General features: G+C 38.1%; 1 long non-coding RNA gene across 3 annotated transcripts in view; it reads left to right on the top strand.

Annotated features, from left to right (window-relative positions):
* The first annotated feature begins 2,211 nt into the window (after nucleotides 1-2,211).
* Nucleotides 2,212-25,000, top strand: part of LOC128599599 (uncharacterized) — a 41,164-nt gene continuing 18,375 nt past the window's right edge. Inside the window, exon 1 of one of the 3 annotated variants that reach the window (XR_008384438.1) lies at nucleotides 2,212-2,370. This is a non-coding gene — a long non-coding RNA (uncharacterized LOC128599599). Of the gene's footprint in view, nucleotides 2,371-19,065; nucleotides 19,438-19,670; nucleotides 19,890-25,000 lie in introns of those variants that run through there. The other 2 variants (XR_008384436.1, XR_008384437.1) reach the window with 2 other exon arrangements.

Here is a 25,000-nt window from a genome sequence, read left to right as displayed (position 1 = left end):
ATTCTCCAATTACTTTTGAGACTGTGAAAGTGGAGGGAGCTAAACAGTTAATTCAATATTTTGTTAAACCCCTTGAATCAAAGCTGAAAGTCTACACTTCAATTACATCTTGAACGCTTCAATTCAAATCAACTGTGGTGGTGTACAGAGGCAAAATTAGGAAAATTGTGTAACTGCCCAAAAACTAATGCACCTGACTGTAGGTTGCAAGCTACAATACTGGATATACAGCTAACTGTCTAAATGTCTGCCACTCTGTCCTTTCCCCCATAATTAAATTATAAATCAGTCATAACGAAGGCTGCATAGTGATGGAGCATTGCAATGTTATTAAATAACCCTGGCAACCCTGTCTGTTGGTTATATATTTTCAAGAAACCATGGGGAGATACTAAGATCTAACATCTGTTGTTTGAGCCATGGGGATGTGTTAAAGTGACAAATAGACCTTCATATTCTCCCTCTCTCATACATCTGCAAGTCTAAATTTAGATTTCTGATCAAGTGGAGGAGAGCAGTGAATAGTAGGAGGAAGCAGCTGACATGTTTCATGAAAAGAGGATAAGTGATTAAGCCCTTAGGTCTGTGTGTGTGTGTGTGTGTGTGTGTGTGTGTGTGTGTGTGAGAGAGAGTGTGTGTTGGAATATGCATGAAATCACTCAGGTTAATGGTTCAGGGGCACAAATGAAGATTTATTGGCTCTTTACATTAAATCTACTCACATAGACCAGCCCTTGCCGTCAGAATCACAACCATTATTTATGTTTCTTATCTAAGTTGAATCTTACAGAAACATACTTGCTAAAATTACTTTAAAAATACTCCTAACTGTAGACCATTTGTCTGACAATATACACAGAATTCTGTTAGGTTGCATGATTATGAACTTTGCTATACTATGAGTTGCATGAGAATGGATTTTACTAGTACACCAGTTTCCAAGTAATCTTTTCACAACTAGTGACATAATTAAAGTAAAAAAAAAGGACCACTATTTTTAATGCAGTTAAATACTGATAAACAAAAGCAAGCTGCACACTGGCTACAAACTAAATTATGTAACATTTTTACACTCTTTAAGGACCTACCGATTCTGAAAATGCACTCGTGGACAAGGACGAAATGTGTCCCCCTTATAGCTCAGTGATCGGTTTTATGATATGGATGCTATGTCTACAGCATTATGCAATGTCTACAGCAGCATCTGGCACCAATCTGGATTGGTGTCTGTCAGCTGATACACATCACTCTAAACCAGTCAGTTATCCTGGTCAACGTCGCAGTTGGCCAAAAGTTCTAAAACGAAATATGAGAAGCACAAGGGTTCATCCTTTATACATGGAGTGGTGATGAAGTGGAACTACTGCTTGCACTTGAAGTGGAACTGCTGCAAGGTTGCACTTGGGTCTTATCCAGACTCTTCGTTTGCAGTGTGGTTTGTAGCGCCAGAGTACATCATGCACATTGTATTCCTGGACCTCTGCATGAGGGTATACTAATAAAACAAAGTGAAATTAAATTACAAACACATTATCAAATGAGGAATTACTGACCACAAAGTAAAAACATTTTCAGCAGCCATGAAAAGCAGAGCCCTTGCACATTTATATGCCATTCACTGGTGCTGTGACACTGTTTATGTGTGGATGGGAGGCCAAAATGCAGAGAAAATACTATATTTTAGTTTTTAAATATATGTATCAACAGGGCCAGAGATCAGCATTTTAACAAGTGTGTGTGTGAGTGTGTAGTATGTGCATGAGCTCCCACATGTGTTTAATTTGAAATTATTCTCTTGTTGATTAAACATAGCATTGTCTTTGTTTATATGTGCAAAATTGAATCAGGCGTAACAGCAAAGACTCTATTAACCTATCAAGCCTGTATATGTGTGGTGAAAATAGTTGCATCTTGGCTTTCCTCAACCTTCAGTCCTCAATTCTTCAATCTGACCTTGTTGTCATAGGAACTGCATTGAAGTTCTCTGTGCTGAAAATGGAGCTCTGTGTGTTTGAGCTCAAAGTGTTGCATTGATAATAACAGACTATGACCCACTGACCTCGAGAGTCTCTTTTTAAAAATGCAATCATTATAGGAACTGTCAACTTGTTATTCCATTAATGTTAGTAAAGCATATTATTCATATACTTTCAACTCTCTCTCTCTCTCTCTCTCTCTCTCTCTCTCTCTCTCCCTCTCTCTCTCCCTCTCTCTATCTCTCAGCAGGACTATGCTGAAAAGGAGAAAGCCATAACCAAAGCTCTGGAAAACCTGAAGGCCAACTTCTATTGCGAGCTTTGCGACAAACAGTACCACAAGCATCACGAGTTTGACAACCACATCAACTCATATGACCATGCACACAAACAGGTAAGCCCAACATGACTGAGGAATTCAAAGGAAAATACCTCATGGAAATACATTATATACACTTTATGACCAAAAGTATGTGGACACCTGACCATCACACCCATACTGTATGTGGGCTTTCTCAAAACTGTTGCTACAAAGTTGTATGCAAACAAATGTCTAGTCTTTGTATGCTGTAGACTTAAGATTTGGCACCAGTGAACATCATGTTAATGATAAAGATTAATATGCAAGTCATTCAAGCTGGATTTTCCCTTTAAAGTAGGAAAATGAAAACCCTGGGTCACAGCTTATTAATTTCTGAAGACCTAACCCACTTCTAACAGAATCTACCTCTAAATATATATTTTTTGAAAGTAAAATCTTGCATGTTGTTGTTGTATAATAGCTTTAATGGAAGGTATGAAAGTGTGGACTTTTATACTCAACAGGAGGGTTTTTTCTTGGATATGCAAGTGTGCTCAGTTTCTGTCAAAGGTTGTGTTCTATATCATAGGATTGGTGTTGATTTCCAGCAGTACCAACAAGACTATTACTGGAGTTTGCTCTCACTGCCATCAAATTGTAAATTAGTATTGTTCTATTTGTAAGATTTTAACATTCATAGTTTACGGGAATGCTTTATGAGTAATAATTGTAGAGCTTCTGATTGATATTATTTATCCTGCATCAGATTTTGTGTTTGTGTCCCTTCGCAGTTGGTTCTGGGCAATAGGTAAAAATTTAATCTTGTGGCAGTCTTGTGAAATAGAGAGTGTAGACAAAATAAATAGAGACAGAAGACATGTGAATTGTAAAAATGAAAGTAGAGCAAGAGCTACAACTTCAAATATGTACTGTATTCAATGCTGTGTATATAAAATCCCATAGAAATCCCAATGTGTATGAAATGTGTTCCTGTCAGCAGGAACATTAACTTTAGAAATATGAATTGACACATTGGTGTGCCACATTTCTTATATCTCACAGGAAGTGGGTCTGTTGAGTCATTGCATTATGAATTAAAAGTTATATAAGCACGACGTTAATGTGACGTGGTATTTTAGCTACTGGTGACTGAATGACACACACACACACACACACACACACACACACACACACGAGAGAGAGAGAGAGTGACAACTAAAAAGTAAGTGGGGGAGAGAAGTGGAAGAGATGTTCGAAAGTTTGAAAGGAGAGAAAGAGGAGGAGAGTGCTCATTACAGATGGCTGCCTTTACTTGTTCCCTGTGGGTTCAGACACATAGATGCATTTTCCTAAAAATAACTGCTATTAAAATTATCATCACCCCAAATTAATATTTGGTGAAGCTCCTCTGAAGAGAATAAATGCCTCCTGAGCCTCCTCAATTTTATGTTTGGACTTCTTAGTTTATGCTACAGGATCAACATGTTTAAAATTTGTAGGCTGAGATGCCCATTGCAAGACATTGATTTTGTCTTCCTGCAACCATTTCTGTGTTGATTTCAGTGAGTTGTAATTGTATTGAACTGTCTATTTATAACAAAGTTGTAACCTCCTGTCAGAGGCAACCACAGTTTAAATTGAAATCTCCTGGTACCTAAGAATATTCATGATACAATCTATCTTTACAAAAGCCCCTAGATCAGTAGCTGCACAACACTGTGTTTTTAAACAGTACGCTTTTCCCAATTTTTGCTAAACATGGTAATAATCAGTGGCCAAAATCTTTGATTTTGATCTCATTTGACAGGGAAAAAGTGATGTTAAGTCATGTTGTATACACATTTGGCAATAAAATCATACTTGACGAACGTGGTAGGAGGAGGGTTTCTGTTATCTTGCCTTGGTTGGTTTATACTACACTCAGGTAAAATATTAAAACTATAGTAGGTCTTCAGTTTGTCCCTTTGGGGTAACCCTTAAGGTTTTTATGTAGAATTTTACAACACAGTGTTCCCCATTGTTGTTAATGGAAGAGGGAAGTAGAATCTGTTTAGGAAACAAAGTACCCTTGATAAACCCTTTGTTGTGTATCATTATTTAAGGTATTTAAGTACTTGTAATATTTTTTTAATTAAACTGTAATTTTTAAAAAAAAAAGTATTTCCCATTAAATCATTTTATTTAAATTTCTCTTAACTTATGTATAATATTTATACTTTATAATAATTTAAATGTTTACATACTAAATTACTTTAATTTGCTAACACTAAATCCACTAACTTAAACTTAAAACCCCCCAAAATTAATAGTACACAACTTATAGCCTTTGGGAAAATCTACTCAAAAGATCAAAGTGTGTTAATCTCAAACACTAATGGAAACCTACTTAATATAATTACTGGATTCAAAATTTAAGATGTAAAATATGAAAATTAATAAACAACGTGCCTTTTCAAAGGCATTAGCAATCAGTATCAGAGCATGAAACTATACGGTATAAAATACAATTAAATATTTCACAGTAAACACTCTTCAACACCAGTCTGAAAACAGGGAGGAAAAACAATCAATATATAACATGTTACTGTTATTATATTATTATAACATGGCATTCTGACATTGCCTTTTCAATGATACTAACAATCATTAGCAGTGTTTGAAAACCCAACTGCATAAATGACACTTGAACATGAGAGTGAAAGATCAGGCTGAACATACTGCTTGGCAGAAAATTTATCTGTAATAATGTACTGACGGTTGTGAACATGTGCATTCAAGCTTGCTGCTTGGTTCAGTCTTTCAACAAATCATTTTTCAAATTCATTAGGCATGGTTTCAGTGGTTTATTATCATCCAGACACATCAGTATTTTCTGGATAAGGTGAATGTGTGGATGAGTTTCTTTGGATACTCTAAATTGAATGCATAGATCAGGCCAAACAACAATAAGAATGCATCAGACAACCTGGGAAGATCACTCACAACAATATCCCCCTCAACTACAACAAAGATGCTGTCGAAGCTGAAGATGAATGCACCAGTAGTCAGGAGAGCAACAGGAGTGTCAGTGATATCTGGCTCCTCTTCCTGCTACAAAATACAAACAATCCAATTATGAGGAGAGCTCCAGAAGTTGTTGTACACTGTGTTAAGATATACTTAAAAAATTAAAAATTATAATATAGTGATTTTCATTATGTACAATTCTGGAAGATGTATTCAGGTTTACTTTATGTTTAGTTTATGTTCTTTATGATATGTTTACAAAGTATTAATTGATAACACATAGGGCTGGACGATATAGACTAAAACTCATATCTCGATATTTCTGGGCTGAATGGTGATATACAGTATCTCACAAAAGTGAGTACACCCCTCACATTTTTTAAAATATTTGATTATATCTTTTCATGTGACAACACTGAAAAAATGACACTTTGGTACAATGGAAAGTAGTGAGTGTACAGCTTGTGTAACAGTGTAAATTTGCTGTCCCCTCAAAATAACTCAACACACAGCCGTTAATGTCTAAACCGCTGGCAACAAAAGAGAGTACACCCCTAAGTGAAAATGTCTAAATTGGGCCCACTTAGCCATTTTTCCTCCCCGGTGTCATGTGACTTGTTAGTGTTACAAGGTCTCAGGTGTGAATGGGCAGCAGGTGCATTAAATTTGGTGTCATCGCTCTCACATTCCCTCATACTGGTCACTGGAAGTTCAACATGGCACCTCATGGCAAAGAACTCTCCGAGAATCTGAAAAAAATAATTGTTGCTCTACATAAAGATGGCCTAGGCTAAAAGAAGATTGCCAAGGCCCTGACACTGAGCTGCAGCATGGTGGCCAAGACTATACAGCGGTTTAACAGGACAGGTTCCACTCAGAGCAGGCCTCGCCATGGTCGACCAAAGAAGTTGAGTGCACATGCTCAGTGTCATATCCAGAGGTTGTCTTTGGGAAATAGACATATGAGTGCTGCCAGCATTGCTGCAGAGGTTGAAGGGGTGGGGGATCAGCCTGTCAGTGCTCAGACCATACGCCGCACACTGCATCAAATTGGTCTGCATGGCTGTCGACCCAGAAGGAAGCCTCTTCTAAAGATGTTGCACAAGAAAGCCTGCAAACAGTTTGCTGAAGACAAACAGACTAAGGACATGGATTACTGGAACCATGTCCTGTGGTCTGATGAGACCAAGATAAACTTATTTGGTTCAGATGGTGTCAAGCATGTGTGGCGGCAACCAGGTGAGGAGTACAAAGACAAGTGTGTCTTGCCTACAGTCAAGTATGGTGGTGGGAGTGTCATGGTCTGGGGCTGCATGAGTGCTGCCAGCACTGGGGAGCTACAGTTCACTGAGGGAACCATGAATGCCAACAAGTACTGTGACATACTGAAGCAGAGCATGATCCCAGCATGTGTTCCAGCATGTGTTCCAGCATGATAACAACCCCAAACACACCTCCAAGATGACCACTGCCTTGCTAAAGAAGCTGAGGGTGAAGGTGTTGGACTGGCCAAGCATGTCTCCAGACCTAAACCCTATTGAGCATCTGTGGGGCATCCTCAAACGGAAGGTGGAGGAGCACAAGGTCTCTAACATCCACCAGCTCCGTGATGTCATCATGGAGGAGTGGAAGAGGACTCCTGGGGCAACCTGTGACGCTCTGGTGAACTCCATGCCTAAGAGGGTTAAGGCAGTGCTGGAAAATAATGGTGGCCACAAAAATATGGACACTTTGGGCCCAATTTAGACATTTTCACTTAGGGGTGTACTCACTTTTGTTGCCAGCGGTTTAGACATCAATGGCTGTGAGTTTAGTTATTTTGAGGGGACAGCAAATTTACACTGTTATACAAGCTGTACACTCACTACTTTACATTGTTGCAAAGTGTCATTTCGTCAGTGTTGTCACAATAAAAGATATAATCAAATATTTTAAAAAATGTGAGGGGAGTACTCACTTTTGTGAGATACTGTACATCTCAAAATTGGTTATGTGGGTTAAATGCTCAGTTGTAAGCCAACTACATGTGAGGTGTCACAAACACCTTTATTTAAAATTCAAAATAAAGTGCAAATACAGGCTTCCTCTTCCTGTTTGAGAATACACACAGCTGTGTTAATATAAAAATGTAAATAAAATATACATAAACATATACAACAAAAATAGTCACATTTCAATAGTCCTTCAGTTGTTAACACAATAACAGACTAATTGAAAACAAAGTAAACATACAGTTTGTCCTTTCCTGCTGAACAAGATAAAAGCTTTGAAATACCAAATGTAAATGTAAAAAATCTTTATAAAATATAGTAAATAAAAATATGCACATCTCTGAGAATACCTCTTCCGTTGTTTAACATACTTTAGCAATGTGGTAGGCTACTGCTGTCATGTCAAGCCAAACTAGCGACTCCATTTCCCAGAGTGCACTGTGAATTATAAACATGGCCGATGACTACAACTCCCAGTGTAACACATAGACACTTGTCACCTTTTCATAAGGACTAATCACACACACCTGTTCCTGATCACAATCAACATCACACCACACTATAATAGAGACTGTTCAGTCACTAGGCTTTTGCAAAGTATTACGTTCAGTTGAAATTTTCTCTGTTGTTTACCAAGCCTTGAGCTCATGTTAGTCTGGTTGGTATTCTGGTTTTGACTCTGTTTCTAGTTTCTCGTTTCATGCTTTGCCTTGCCTATTCATGCCTGTTTGCTGATCGCATGACCTTTGCCTGTATTTGTTTATGCCTTTTGCTTTGCCCTTTGGATTACCTGTTCTTAATAAAACTCTAAACAGCACTTGCATCCGTCTCAGCCTCCTTTACGTGACAACCGCTTCCGTTATATCTCACCATTTGGCACTTTTCTTTTCATAGGGCACACCCTTAGTACAGAAGCTTGTAAAGAGCTTTGTTTTGTGGCAGAAGGCTTTCCAGTCTAGCTTGCAACAGCACAGCCTCCATGAAGTTTAATACATTCTTCTTACTGTAGTTTATGTCTCTGTTGTAAATTGTGAAAGAGGTTTGTAGTTTTTCCAGCACATGTTGCGACATGTTTATTGCGCTCTCTACATATTACCTTGCTCTGATGCTCATCCGACCTTTTAAACCCAAACCATTTCCAAATGATTGAGCCATTGTTTTTCTTCTTACAAGCCAGCTCACTGTTGCTATCTTGCCTTGTGGCTGTGTCGTCCTCCAGGTTGCGCCAGAAAATGTGAGCGAGAGGGGGCAGGGTTAGGTGCAGAGTGTGAGAGCGGAGAGACGCAAAAAGTTGAATAAGCTTAAGTAAGTTTTAATGCAACATCCATCTATCTATATCTCAATGTTTACAATATTGCCTTGTCCTCTATCGCTTTTGAAAATATATCGATATATTTCCAAAATCTCCTGCTTGATTGGAATGAAAACCTGCACCCATACCAGTCCTTTGCAGATAAGATTGCCCGCGCTGTTCTACACTGATATAAACAGTATCACACATTGAAACACAGGCATTAAAATATGTGTGGGTGGGATTTTGTAATAAATGTTTAAGGATGGGCAGACTAATAAGAGTACAGTCATTACCTGTGTCTCCATTTGTCGGGCTGGCCAGCTCTTCAAAAAGTCCCTCACCAGTAGATATCCCTTAACAATATCTTGTTGGCGAAGAGCAAAGTTTGTCTGCATGATAACTAGTTCTCTCAGTCTTTTCAAATTCTTGTACGATTTGGAGTAAACTGCTTCTCTCCTCTTGGAAAGTTGGGATGGAAGTTAATTTCAGAACGTCTGGCTCTTTTAATGTTGGAATGGGGGTGCTCACTCTCATGGTTGTTTTTGCTCCTCCTGTCTGCATTGACAGATACCTCTGCACACCCAGATCTTGCAACTTTGCGCGATAATTCCCCATCTTCAACTTTAAACTGACTTTCCATCCATACCATCCACTGTCACTTCCAAGCTCTCTGAGGCATGGGTGTGCAGTAATTAGAGCTTCAGCTGCCTTTGCCACTTCCCTGTCATTTGGGTATGGTTTGAAGCTGTGCATTTTTTTTCAGTCATATTGTTAGAAAATCTTTTGAGGATGTAGAAAATATCAAATATAAACTTGATGAGGATGGGAATAAAATGTGTCTTCACACTGCCACAGCTATGTCCTGTTTCAAGCACTCGGGAGAGTTGCCACAAGACATACACACACACACACACACGGTCAGATAGCAAAGTCTCTCAGTTTATTCAAAAAGACAAGAGTTTATATATCAGACTATCAGACAGTCAGGTGCCTCAGCAACAGTGTGCTCATCGTTCAAGGTAAAAATAACAGGCCATTGGTACATCCCATACTAGGTGCAAGAGAAGAGAAATTAGGAGAGAGTGACACATTCCTCATTGTACCCATGGGTTGTCGAGGAAACAAGAAAAAGGTCACAGTGTTCTCGAGAGAGAGAACGCACATAAACTCGTAAGCTAAAGTAAGACAGTGTGCCATATTAATATTTCTCAATGCCCTCTTAGGTCCCAACAGGACCTGTGCATGCTCTCTGGTGAAAGGCAGCTTAAAGTCTCCACAGAATTAGTCCTTCCCTCACAAAGGAATATCAATATATGCATAATTAGTAAAAGAGGAAAGAGCCCTGTGCGTTAACAGAGATACATGAAAGACTATACATGGAGCGAATATAAGAACAGGTTATTTAACAGAAATGAAGCCCATGATGATGACATATGATGACAGATCCAACCAGGTCCCTTGTGTACGTCTGAAAGGTTGTGAGCGATTTCTAATGAAAGAGAGCAAGCAAGGTTAATATTACAGAGTTGCAGACGGCTCTGTTTGTTCTTGAGTCGCCAATGAAAGTACCGGAAGAGCACACTGTTCACATGATACTGAGTGTCCAAAAGCTAACAAAAAGTATTTCTAGGAGTATTGTAATGATATGATTTATAATAAACGAGTAACACTTACATGTGACTTATTCATACAGAAAAGAATGTGAATATGCTCATACACAGAAACCTATATGTGTATGTGTTAAGATAAGATGAGCAGAGGCCCCCTAAGGGCAGCTTGATTGTGAATGTTCCCGTTTCTCAGCTGTTGAGGATGGGATACTGATATCGCTTCAGTCGACTGGTGTGGATCCACTGAGGCTGTGAATTTGCAAGCTCGGTGGTTACTGTGACTGCTATCACCTTCAGTGAGGGTTCAGACTTTTTACTAGTACTGAGTCACCTGGGAGGAAATGATGAGAAGTTTTCTTTGTAGGTAAAGGGAGAGAAGCAGAGACATTATCATGCACACTGTTCAATTTTTCAATCAGAGCTTGAGTATAATCACCGACAATCATGTCCAGGTCTCCTGTATAAGAAATGCCAGGGTTACCTTTAGTCCAAGGGGGTTGGAAATGTCCTGACCATTAAGATCTCGAAAGGTTGTGATTTAGGATGTGGTGTCATTCTGATTTCACAAGAGAACTGCTGGGAGCAGATCTACCAAATTTTACATGAATAAAATTAGAATAATATTAAAAACCCCTCTTTGTGCGACCTGTGCAACACCGTGAAAATGGCACACAAGAAATGGTAATACTGAACTGGGCAACGCGACGCCTCCATTGGAGCAACTAATAATACCATCTGAGGCAAAATCGTAATGCTAACATCATGAGGTGAACACGCATGCGTGAACAGGGAAAAAGACAGTGTTATGCTCAATGTAAGGTGACGATGAGCCCTCTTTGGCAGCCCATTTAGCCACGTCATATGTAATTGGTTAAATAGTTAGGTAGTGAGTGGCACAGAGAATAGTCGCATAGCCAGAACAATGCTGTGCGGTCATGTGTTGTGTTTGGATGTTAATAACAATAGAGATTAACTGGGTTTGCACATGTAAGGTAAGCAGATATGAGAGAACGAAGTTTTCAACATCAGAGTCGAGCAGCGCAGAGGCTGCTCCTGAGTGCAAGCACGCTGGAATGCCCTGAACCACAGGGTCAAGGGTCTTGGACAGATAAGTTAATGGATGATAACATCCACCATGCTCCTGGACCAGGACCTCCGTGGCCATGTGAAAAGGATACTGATAGTCCGGCAGACCTAGAGCTGGAACTGAACTCAGAGACGGCTTGAGATAACAAAATGAATGCATCATCTCCTTAGTCCATGTAATGATGTCAGGTTGATCTGTGAGACAACATTGCCTGAGCACCTTGTCATAATGTGAACAGTCAGGAATGTACTGATGACAATACTTTATTAGTTCAAGGAAACTGAGCATACCTCATTTCATTGATGGAGGTGAAACATCAAGAATAATTCTCAGACGATCCGCAGAGAGATGACATTTGCCTTTGCTGATGAGAAAGCCGAGATAACGCACCATGGTGAGGCAGAACTGGAGCTTTGAGAGAGAAGCTTTGAACCCGCATTGTGCCAGGTGTGTGAGGAGCTTCACTGAGCCATTTTGACATGTGTCAGTGTTAACAGCTGATAATAGTATGTCTTCTGCTTACTGCAAGAGGGTTCACCCTTCTGGGAGAACTAGTGAAGAGAGAGCTGCATGCACATTGGCAGAGAAGACGGCCGGAGAATAAATGATCCCCTGAGGAAGGTGCGTCCAGATGTATTGTTGCTTCTTAAATGTAAAGGCAAAAATAGGCTGCATCTGCTTGCTTACTGGGACATGAAAAAAGGCACTACAAAGATCAATAACAGTAAAATGGTCATGATTGCAATAATAACATTTTCCAGGCTTTTTTGTTTGCCTGAGTGATGATGATTGGGAGTTAGAGCTAAAACGAGCATGGGCTTAGCTTTGCTCTTACCACCATCAGCGAAAGCGCCTGCAGATTCCAGTTCACGTATGCGTTTGGGTGAATATTATTCAGGCAGGTGTTAATGAACAAAACAGAGCGCGTCACAGATAGTTTTAATCTCTAACAAGTTGGGAGGTTGGATGCGCACATCTCTTTCTGATGGCATGAACAGAAAGGTGGAGTTAAACAGTGGTGTAGTAATTTACGTGTTAGGAGGGGCCTGGCTAGGGCCATGACTCTGGGAAGTACTTCTGGTGTTGATTTCAGTTTGATTCTGGCTAAGCAAACCTTTAACTTCCTGATACAGAGACGGAGCTCCGTCAGACTGAGACAAGATTGCGAAAGCTTTTTTTAGATGCCTTTTGTTCGTGTGGAGGAAAATCTGAGGATGATGTTACCGCGGGGCAGAGGACAAGGATGCCTTTATCGGTTTTCTTAGGTTTTGAGTTGCTCTGTTTCTTAAATACATTAAACCACATATCCGTCATCTCTGTCCATTTTTTTCTTATATATATATATATATATATATATATATATATATATATATATATATATATATATATATATAATGTCATAATACGAATAATGTCATATAATCACAGTCCCACTTGGGATCACCATATTTGTCAAAAACCAGAAGTTTCGCCATATTTAATTCATTTTCAGTAAAAGAACAAAAGGTTGCACAAAAATCTCTGATTGTACATCCAATCATTTGGGGTGTTTTTGGACTAGCCACTCCCACCCATGTCTAATAATTTACATACAGAACAACCAACACACAAAGTTACTTCAAAACATAAAATAAAAAGAAAATCAAGAATGCTATGTCAGTATGAGTTTCAATGAAATTACTGAGATACAAGATTACAAGGATTAAGTGCACAGTTGGTGAAATCCGATGAACCGCTCACTGATCAGTGAGGAATATGAGAATATTATGCACATGGTTGGCAAAATCCCACAAACCTCTCACTGAGACATTTTGTTGAATCACATGGTAACAGAATCTTTTTCAAGACCTGTGTCCGCGGAAGCACCGTAGACAGTGTGATATTTCAACCTACAGAGTTTTTCGAATCACATATGCACAGCGTCTTTAAGACAGACTGTGTTCATGGAAACACTGTGAGCCAAAACTTGATATTTCAACCGATAAGGATCAGTGAGGAATGAATAACCACATTTTCTTTTAATTGCTCCTTATGTTAGTCATGTGTCAATAATTCACATTATAATTATCCCTATAGAAATATTATAGGCGAGGTTATGACAGCCATGATCACAATTGAGGTGACTAGAATTCCCACATGGAGGCAAACCTTTCTATATAATTAAAGAAAATATTCTTACCTCCACCTGAGAATCCCATTTCATGACACCAGTAAACTGTTGGAAAATCTTTTGTGGATGTAGAAAATATAAAATATGAAATTGATGAGGATGAGAATAAAAGGCGCTGCCACACTACCACAGCTATGTCCTGTTTCGAGCGCTCGGGAGAGTTGCAATAAGACACACACACACACACACACACACACACACACACACACACACACACACACACACAAGGTCAGATAGCAAAGTTAAATTTATAGATGGAAAAACTTGGACATGAAATCTATGGACAAAGAAAAAGAGCTATACTAGGTGTGTCTCTTCCAATAGGCATTATCTTCTATTAATCATGTAAGCTACCAATGGGAATATGTTATAAGAAGTAATCTACTTTTCAGGGGAGTAATATGTATCGTTTTGTCTTATGAGCAGTCGTCCTTGTGTGTTGTATGCAGAGAGAGGTGATGCATCATTGAGCGCTGATATGGTGTGAACTGTCAAATTCCCTGATAAAAGTTCATAGGATCGCAGGTGTTCAATGTAGTATGATGTGTTCTCGACAAAGAAAAATGACCTGGTTGTTAACAAGAAAAATCTGTTCAATTTTGCAAAACTGAGGCAGTTCTCACTCATGTCCCACAGACACAAACATTCCTACATCATAATCGGTTCCATCAATGTTGACCCTTAATGTGCTATAAATCATGTTGCTGTCTGTTTTTTTGTGCAATGTATGTCTTTGCGTTATCAGGAATTATTGAAACCATCACAGAGGACACATTATGTCTGCTCATGAGGTTTAAAGAATGATGGGGCACTGAGATAGTATGCCACTATGTACTGATGTCTGCTTGCTAATGTTTTTAGCACATTCTTAAAGTTTTGTGTGTCACAAACAACACGCTTAAAAAAAAGCTATGTTTGCCCTCAAATCTCATTGTCCAAAGGTGGACAAGTGGCCCAAAGCAGTATATAAGTCCAGGGTAATGTTCAATGTAGTGATGTTTAGGACAGAGTGTGAAATGAGGAAAAACCTCCTGCAGCATTTGTCTATGGTCCTGTATCTTTGTCTGAAAATACTGGATAGCTTCCTCTGAAAAGTTGAGGACAGCACCAACTCAACTACCTCTTTCAAATCCATGAATACTGTCCATGTACCATCTCCCTCTGAAATTCTATCACCAATGATCAAAGGGAGCAGTCTAAGCAATTTTCATGACCATTGCCACGAATTGTGTTCGGTCCAGCACGTCTTTGGGATAGGCTGGCGTTTGTCAACCTTGTCTGTGTGCTGGTATGGAAATGACACAATTCTTTTGTTTAAATACTCAAGAGTAAAGTATTTGCAACAGATCATCTCCCCAATGCACAGGGCCAGCTCTACAGGCACAATGTCCTCAAAAAGGTCATGTAGGGCATCAGGTGGGAAACCAGTGACTGTATGAAAATACTCTAAACTCTGGTTAAGGACGCAATCTCCTTGAACACCACACTGCCCCTGATCCTTCCCATGCATCACAGCATGCACGTCACAGTCATGGCTGGCTTTTGTCCTAAGACTAAATTCACACTTCCAACTACATAAGACTAAATTTGGTCTGCACAAATATTTGCCTCTGAAAGACTTGGTAAAACAAGCTAACGCAAGGGCTGCAAGATAATCAGACACACACACATGATGGTGCCCTTAACTGCCTTACCAATGGACTCAATGACTACACCATCTCACTCAAGAGTACAAATGTCTTGTAACATAGGACTTGTGCTCTTTCATAGCCAAACCTCTGAGTGTCTGAAACATTACACATGCTGCTTACTGAACCACATGCAAGGCTGATCTGTATTTACTAAAGAGATACCCAGTACACTGCACTTAGCTTGTGGATTTACGTTGATGTGCAAAGCGGATTTGCATTTCAAGATCATCAGTGTACTAAATGAGAGGTAGTGTTAGCTCCTCTGAAGAAGATAATTCATTATCTTTAAAATACGAGCCATCTTGTTGGCTCACATACTGACCTTTTTGTGCTGTCTTTATTTCTTAAATTTTGTCAGTATGTCTGAATATTTGCTGGATCATCTCAAGAATGGAAATGTGCACTGCCGTATGTCCTGGCTCTAGCACATATTGTTCAGGCATTACTACAGGGTAATTTTTCTAGATGAAAGTTTTCCGTCTCTTGGTCGAAGATAACGCTTCGCCTTTAGCTGTTGCACTGGCAAAAATGTTACTGTTCATAACAGCACTGACTATCTCATCTAGAGTTGTTTCAGTAGCAAAAATGTCATGACTCTGTAAGCCTTCTTTAATAGTCTTCTTGATCAGGGGTTGGGTTAGTGAAAATATTTGAGTCAAATACTCTACTATTTCCTGATTTGCCATGTCAGATATGTGAAGAACAGTTTGCATCTTTAGAAATAATGATGCTAAGTTATGTTGCAACTGGGCCCTCAAATTTTCAGTGTCACATTGACTGTCAAACTCAGAAAGATCATAGAAGTCTGTGCTCTCATATTGAGCATGTCCTTCATCAACACAGTTAGCAGAAGATGTTAGTGGAGCACTGTCATTCTCTGCTGACACAAAATTATCATCAAAGTCTGAACTACCTAACATACATGTTTTCTATTTTTGTGTGTGTTAAATGATGAGTATACATTTGTGCGGTAATTACAGTTCTTGAATGGACATGCTACCATCTCATGCTGTCGTAAATTACTTCTTTTGCCCGGGTATCTAAGTTTACAGAACACAACTTGCACTTCCACTCCACTGAATCATCTGCACTCTGAAATTTAAATAACACTTTTTTTAGAGTAAGCGGCATTCAGTTCAATATTAGCACTGCACTAATAAATTCAACCCGCTGTTCATTATAACAGTGTTCGTAAAAGCTGGCTTAATTTTCAGCAGGGTGTTGCATTGTCCCTTCAAATGCGTGCAAGCACACATATCTGCTAAGATTTCTTTGCAAACAAATGGAGTTAAATTTGCTTAACATAAATAACTCTTTAGAAAATCTGCCACAACTTATGATTAGTTTAAACCGTAATATGGGCCAAAATATCTACCCTTTCATGTGAAAAATGCATCTACCATGACATTTTAATGGCTCCTAAACTAGCAATTTAGTATTTTTTTTTAAATCTCAAGTGTGTCTAGTATTATTGATTAGACTTAGTATAATTTTGATTTGCAAGCCGATTCATATTAGCCTCTCATATGAGGCAACCAGTCTCTGCAATAGGAGGCCGAGGGAAACCTTAGGTACATCACTAATAAAATCAAGCATTCTATTACCAGCAGTATTTCAAAATACATCATACCTTTTTTTTTAAGATTGAGGAAATTCCACTCCACTGAACATCCACTTGAGCCTAAAAGATGGAACAGTTACAACAAATATAATTTATCTATGGAAGCTTGTTTCTGCCACAGAGGAAAAAATAAATAAATAAACTAATTGCGACTTTATATCTCAGAATTGCGACTTTATTTCTCTCAATTGCGACTTTACATCTCGCAATTCTGACTTATTTTTACCCGAAATTTAGACATGTACTTGACATTTAGTAAGTTATAAAGAATGCACCAATAAAGCATCGAACATTCTCAAAATAGGCTATATACAGTAAGAACAACACTCATCAGCTAGTCAAGCCAAGGAAAACCAGATGTTAGCGCACGCTCGCTACCTGAAGTTAGTCACATTTTAGGTACTGCATCAAGTAGATTTCTAAATTGTGAGTAAAATGTCAGTATTGTGAGATATAAACTCAAAATTGCAAGAAATAAAGTCAGAATTGCAAGATTTAAACTCATAATTCTAAGAAAAAAAAAATCAATTGTGAGATATAAAGTTGCAATTGTGAAAAATAAAGTTAAAATGACCTTTCTCCCGTCTATGGCAGAAACAGATTTCCAAATTTATCACAAATGAAAGACTTACCACGCAACAGGTTAAATAACACCTCGATTGTGAATGTATTTCCTGAATCCCCAAATACTCTTCTAACAAGCTGAATTAAAAAAAAAAAAAAGAATCCCACCTTGAACATGAAAAAAAGAGTTTTTTTTTAATCTGTTTCTCGGCTAGTCTCTGTTTTTCTCAAGAAAAATGCCTGTTTTGAAATATTTGATATTTCATATTTTTGATATTTCATATTTTTGATAATAAACTGTTTTGAACACCGAAATGGATTAAAAATCTCTTTACGTGCTCCAGAAAGAATTAATTTTATCCTGCTTGTTAGAAGACTCTTTATGGACTCTGCCTTACCAATTGGCACACATGCTCATTTACTCTCACTTATTATGAAATAAGTTATAAACCGATGCAAACTGAAGGCTAACTTTACCTCCACAACTTACCCAGCTAAATTAATTAACCATACCATTTCATTACTGTGGCTGCCAACAGACAGCTGAGCTAAGTGTTAACAGTAAAAATTGAAAACCATTTTACTTACTAGAGGAGAACGCTTATTAAAAGCAGAAGTGCCAGACTTTGGAAAATAATGACTGTTGACGGCTGAAAGGTAAAGTCTGCAGTTATTTCAAAATTCATCCCACCCGCTAAAGGGTAGTCATCTTGATCTTTTGGAATTTGGATAACGTAAAGCCCAGAAATGCAAAACATAAAGACGTTGGTGATGTCACGCCGCGTGAATTTGGACACATAAAATTATTATGTAATTGGCAATGTTTACTCAAAGAAATATACTCAAATAAAATTAAAACATCATTACTTGTTAGGAAAACACAGAATTTTGTTGTTGGGTTAACTAAGTAATTGGTTTTGATTGCTACCCAATAGTGTTTATAAGTTAGTAGTATTGTTCAGGATTACAGTGTAGGTGCTGAATTGAGATTGCTAACCTACACTATAGAGTTTACACATACTGTGGAAGTGGAAATGATAGAAGTAGATACAAGGCAAACTGGAAATAAATAAGTGTTCATGAAACCTATAGACTATGGGCTGTCAACTGATGGACTACAGTCCAGCAAGGTATTTCAGTGGGTCAAACTGATTCACTTCTGTCTGTAGTTCAGGGATTCTAGTTTTCTATACATGAACCAGCTTAGCTTCTGTAGCAGATGTTGTGGTTTATCAAATCACATGCATTTACATAAATTATTTATCCTGAGGCAGCTCATTGGACCAGAGACTAGCTACAAGGACAGAGACATTAGTTCAGAAATGGGACTTTTACATACTTATTCATAGATTTTGCATATAGCTGATAGCATGCTTGTTTTATTAAAAATGTTTTGATGGAAGAGGAATAGGAATGTTTATTCTCCCTATTTCAAAATCAAAATAGATGTCTCTACTTTTTTTCTGTGTGCGCTAGTCAAAAGTTCTAACATGAAGCTCCACTTTGCAACAAAATATGACCACTTCAAATTGTTTTATTTATAGTCATATACTACCCGTTAATGGTAGAAGTATTAAAAGGAAGAATGGTTGTCATTCATTCATGTTAGTTGCTTATCCTGACCTTTGTAAACTGGACCTTTACCAATTTTATTTACCTCTACTCTAGAAAATTCAAAATTACTTGGATAAATTAAAGCCAAATTGTTCAAGTAGAATGGTATACTATATTTAAAGAGCATCTATTATGGTTTTTAAATGTGCCTAATTTTGTTTCAAAGGTCTCATACATTAGGATTGCATGCAAGGTCAAAACACACTTTAATTTTCTCATAATTTACATTGCAGCATTACCTGTTTTACTCGTTCAAAGATCCTTTCACTCTAAACTCCTCCTTTCAGAGCGGCTACTCAGCTCTGATTGGTCAGATGTACCAGTCTGTTGTGATTGGTCTACAGCTGATAGCACGTACCGGAAAGGAACGCCCACCACCATATCCGAGTTAACCATAGCCGTGATAATGTAATTTTACCTTACCAATTTGAGCCCAAGTCCAATAATGATGCATCGGAAGATAAACCTGAACCACCATCGCAAGCGTGACGAGAACAGGGCATTTCTCAGTGGTAAGTTTATATGTAGTTTGGCAATAACGTGATTTAGCTGGTTAGCAGAGGCTAACAGTTAACAGGCTAACAGCTGTGCACTGGCTGTACACGTATACAACAGTATAAATTTGAGCCCGAGTCTGATAGTGATATATCAGAAGATCAGCCCAAACCACCATCGCAAGCACGACGAGAACAGGATGTTTCTCAGTGGTAAGTTTACATGTAGATTGTCAATAACATGTGTTAGTCGGTTAGCAGAGGCTAACAGGCTAATAGCCGTGCACTGGCTGTACAACACAAAACCACGGATTTGGAACACACAGTAGAAAATATATACAAAAGTAATTAATCATACTTACAGGTTGTGATCCAGAGGCGCAAGATGGTCCAAATAAAGCAAATACTGCGTTGACTTCAGCCAGATTTGAGAAGCAGTTTTCGGTGAAATAACAGGAACACAAACGAAGGTCGGAGTTGAAATGCTGTGGTACATTTTTTCCCCCTCATTCTGATGTTTGATGTGAACATTATCTGAAGCTCTTGACCTGTATCTACATGATTTAATGATTTGCACTGCTGTCTGATTGGATAATAACATGAATGAGCAGGTTTTCTTACTAAAGTGGCCATTGAGTGTATTTTATATGTTAAAAAATGGTGCTGTTTAACATGTATAATAAGTTTAATAAATATCAGATGGACCTATAGCAGAATTGAAGAAGAGCTACTGGAGCATGAAAAAAAAATGAGGCAAACCTTTTGAGGCCCTTTACTTGTCTCTGTATCAGGAAACAGTTAAGAGAAATGTAATAATGTGGGTGATAATTTTGCTATATTTTCTAATGCTGTGTAGCATCTGTAATTTGAAGGCCTCTATTTTTAAAACTGTCTTGCTTATAGGAACATCTCCAGATTTAGAATGTGACTTTCTGAACTTGCTTTCAATATCAGAAAACATCTGGTTTGTGTGGGTAGAACAAAATAATAATGATTTTAGTTGGAGACACATTGCATCAGCCTGCCTATGCAAACCCAATCTATATTAATTGTATTATGTATAGTTTATTATACATGTAAACCTACCATATAGACAACTTTGTAATATGCAGTACACTTTAGCTACAGTAACTGTAGCTCAGTGATGGCTGGCCATTCTATTATAGCAATAACAGCAAGGGTTAAGCAATGCATTATATCACAAGCTCTCATTGATGGTATGATATGAAACTGCAAACTACACTACACACACACACTTAAAGGTAGCTGAATTCATAAGTTCTATCTATTGAATAATTTCCACCACCAAAAAGCAACACAACTTCATGAACATACAGAAACATATCTTTGCCCAGACAGTGCTGTCATCTAAAAAACAATTTACGCAGTATACTAGCTTATACTTTTTTTAATGATTATAAGCCTTGAAGTTGAAGTTTGAAACATTTTGCAACACAGCTGGCAGGAAGCTATTTTGTCCCAGCCTCACTACCAAAAGGACAAACCAAAAACAAAAAGTTGAAAGACAGGCAAAGTATCAGTTGGTCAGCAGACAGATTTAACTATGTTAGGCAGAACTCAATAAACAATCAGACGGGGTTAATACCGGAAAAGCATGTACACAAACAAAAGGCTCAGTAACATCATTAATGAAATGTTCAGAGAGAGATTTTGCAAAGATTTAATTACTGTCTCGGTTGTTTATGGGGATTGTGCTAATCGGGAACAGGTGGTTGTGATAAGAAGTCTGGGAAATTAGAATGAGATAGTGGATCGTGTGATGGGTCATGTGACTGAGTCTGTAGTTCATTAGTAGGCTGAGGATTGTAGGAAATTGAGTTTACGTTTTTGTGTGTAGCATACAGGTCTCTGGGTTTATATTGGATTTAAGGGAACTTAAAACAAACAGTTTTACAATAAAATGGGTGAAAATGTTTTTCTTCATCACCTAAGATACTGTTTATTATGAACACTATGTATGTGGGTTGACACAGATTTGTTGCAACCACTTACACCCCCCTCCCCCTTGCTCTGTCTATCACACCCCATCTATCTTCTAGCCTAAAGCTTGCAGATCCTCAATCTGCAGAACAGGAGATAGTGTGGAGGTTAACAAACATCTCTGGGTGACACACTGCATACGGCAGAGGGCCTCAATCCTAAATTATTCAGACTGTCAACATCACTGAACACAATTGATGCTTCTCTGGCGCTAGCTGTCCTCCTGGATCAAAGCCTTGGAGAAAAGCTGCTCAGTGCACCATGCTGCAATCTCTAAATCTCCTCCAAACACTCTCTCTCTCTCTCTCTCTCTCTCTCTCTCTCTCTCTCTCTCTCTCTCTCTCTCACACACACACACACACACCTGCTTCAAATATTCTCACGTCATTATCCTCTTAGGCCCTAACGCACAAATGCATTAAAGCACAAACAAGCCTCCCACAAGGAGGCAAAAGAGGTGAAACACTTAACCTGACAGGCTGTCATTTCCCAAAGTGAGTACTCTATAGGCATGTGAGTCTGTGTTCCTTTAGGATAAGGCAGAGGTGGAAAAGGGAAGTGTTTCATGTGGATGTACCTATCCTTGCAGCAGCAGATTGGGTTTAGGATAATCCTCATGTTGGCGTTTTGCTTCTGGAAAGAAGAAAAGTGACACTGGCAGCTTTAGTGTACAATCAGCATTAAGTAGAAGGAAGGCTGAGAAACCTGGTTTGGGGACTGAATGAAATGGATTTTTAACCACCCATTTAGCTAAAAGCTTTTGAGAATCACATTTAGTTCTACGTGGTATTTGGTAATCTTGGGTGTAAATCCTAAAATGGAGCCTGCTGTTGTGAAGTAATGTATAAATCCATCACGTATGTCCGTGTTATGCTGTAATCCCTAATACTGGCTTTAATCTGTCTGACTCTGTGTCCCTCTTGTAAGGGTGTAAACCTCACGCCTCCACATGATATTATGCTTAATCAAAAGTTATTTTTGATTCTTAAGTCAATGATTTGATACATGATGATACCACTGACTCTTCTACAGTACAATACAACATGATACAATTCGATTCATAATTCAATGATTCAATATTTAAAAATACCACTAAATCAGCTATGATACAATATGACATGATTCAAATTAGTAACCTCCGATTCCGATTTATTCACGAATGATAATGCCAAAGAGATGGCCTATTTTAAGTATTAGAGTTATGGGCAAATCACCTTGCAACCTATTTACACATCAGTTTAAAAAATCTGAATGTATTTACACACAAGTTGTCTGTCCTTTTTTGAGTCATTGATTTATAGTCAATTGTAATAATCATCAATTATAGTCAATAATAATAATAATAATAATAATAATAATAATAATAATAATATATTATAATAATCAGTTTATGATGCTGCCTCAATTCATTTTAGTTGTTGCCTTTTAAATCAATACATTGTTCCAAATCATGTGATTGTTACACCCCTAGCATCTTGCTGTTTTTCTTTTATTGAATGTCAGATACGGATAGGTAGCTGTGTTCACAATTTCCCATTCATCCACAGCACTCTTTGCTCATTTCTAGATGTAAGTTTTATTTGAACTTGAACAAGCAAATCAAAGCTGCAGATCTGAAATCTAAGATCCAAGTTCCACCCAACACATCCACTAATCATTCAAGGACTGTGAATAAGACAGGGGCGGACTGGCAACAAAAAGCAGCCCGGGAATTTGCTGTCAAGCGGCCCCAATTTGATACACCAAATTCGACCTGACACAACCTGTTTCTTGATCAACGAATCATTAATTTAAAAAAAAAACCCCACACAATCTGTTCATTTGTATTGTTTGTGTTGAGCTAATATGTAAAACAATGAAACAATTTTTTTTAAAGGTTTTCCTTCCCATGTTTGTGTGTACAGAAAGCAAAAATTAAAAGTTGAATTAATGTAATTATCACCTGACACCTAATTTGACTTAATAGCCTGCTTTTATTATCAGAATTATTTATAATATTGCAAAACAGTCAACAGTGTTTAAACACAGAACCAAATTAGAACCAGCAGACTCTATCCACAGGAGCACACTGTGGAAATGCTCAAACCTACAGCGCTGTGGGACTCTTACATAAGCATTGAAACCCCAAGGTTAACAAAAACATTTTGGTCTTTAGTTAGTTCATTAACTGGTTCACAGCAAATACCATGTAAGTATGACAAAGCACCTGCTCCCTGCTCACTCCACTTTGATGTTTCTGCCTCTGCGTCACTGTCCTCATCAGTACCTGCAGAATGTTTAAATAAATCCGTTATTTTAGCACACTTTGCAGTGTCAGCCAGCAAAGCCTTTTTCTTTTTTTGGCGTACCTTCTCTGCACCCCCGGCCGCGGGTTTTCTCTTTCTATCCATGTTTCGGCAACAAGTGCAAGATACTTTCAACGATTGCTAGATTCTAACTGTTTTTACTAACTCTTACTTTCTGTCTTTAGAAACATAAACATAAAACTTTACCTCTGACTGTTACAAAGTGCTGACAATGGAGACCTCTTCCAAAAATCCAAATAAACATCTCTTCATAGATAACCTCACCATATTTCTGAAAGATGTTTATGTGGAGCATCCCTGTGTAAGTTGTTATTATAGAAAGATAACCTATTAGAACAGAGATATATAAACCTGCAATTTACCTTGCAGCCGGAATTATTGTCAGGGCTGCTGTTATAGGAAATTAATCTTCTGATCAAACAGAATTCAAAATCACCCAATAGTTTCATAAAATATTTTTAAAAGGACTGATTTAATTAATTAATCACACATTTCTAGGTATTTTACTTTTAAATATTCATTTAAAAAAAATGAAGTTAGAGTTATTTGCACCTTCCTAAAGTTGTCTTAAAATGGTTCAAAATAATTATGAAAAAAAAAATGTAAGCATTAGGAATACAAGAATCTGCTAAGGTTTCTGTAGACATTTTCTTGTTTTGCTTGTTTAATTAGCCTCGTAGTGATTCTGTGCTGCTGTTTTAAAGTTATCTTGCTGTTTAGAATGCTATTTTTCTGCGAGCATTGAACATTGCTGTGTTTTGATGTGTGTGTGTGTGTGTGTGTGTGTGTGTGTGTGTGTGTGTGTGTGTGTGTGTGTGTGTGTGTGTGTGTGTGTGTGTGTGTGTGTGTGTGTGTGTGTGTAAGGGAACATTATCTTTGCTGCCAAAATTAAAATATGAGACTTTGGCTTGTGGTTTTTCCTGCTTTGAAACTTAAATTCTTGTGTGTTGCAGTTTTTGAAGCTGCTGCCCTGGGCTTAAATCTAAAATGGGTAGCAGGAATCATGATTGCATGCCTAATATACATGATCATTACTCAAAAACTGGTGGATGCATTGAACGTTTTAAGAGGACTGACTGACAGAGACAGAATGGTGAGAGCGATTGGTTATAATCATTTTGCATGAGGGTGGAATAAATACTAGTGTTTTTTTAGTGAGTACAGTGAATGTCAGCAAGCGGTGGTGAATCCTAAGCACTCTGAGAATTCTGAAACTCAGAAGTCACAATGCAACCAAAAAAGGAAAAACAACAACAACAACAACAATAACAACA

The sequence above is a fragment of the Ictalurus furcatus genome, chromosome 23 (assembly GCF_023375685.1).
Source record: "Ictalurus furcatus strain D&B chromosome 23, Billie_1.0, whole genome shotgun sequence".
NCBI classification, from domain to species: domain Eukaryota; kingdom Metazoa; phylum Chordata; class Actinopteri; order Siluriformes; family Ictaluridae; genus Ictalurus; species Ictalurus furcatus.
The sequence above is the reverse complement of the archived record's forward strand: the minus strand, read 5'-3'. Positions and strand labels throughout refer to the sequence as shown.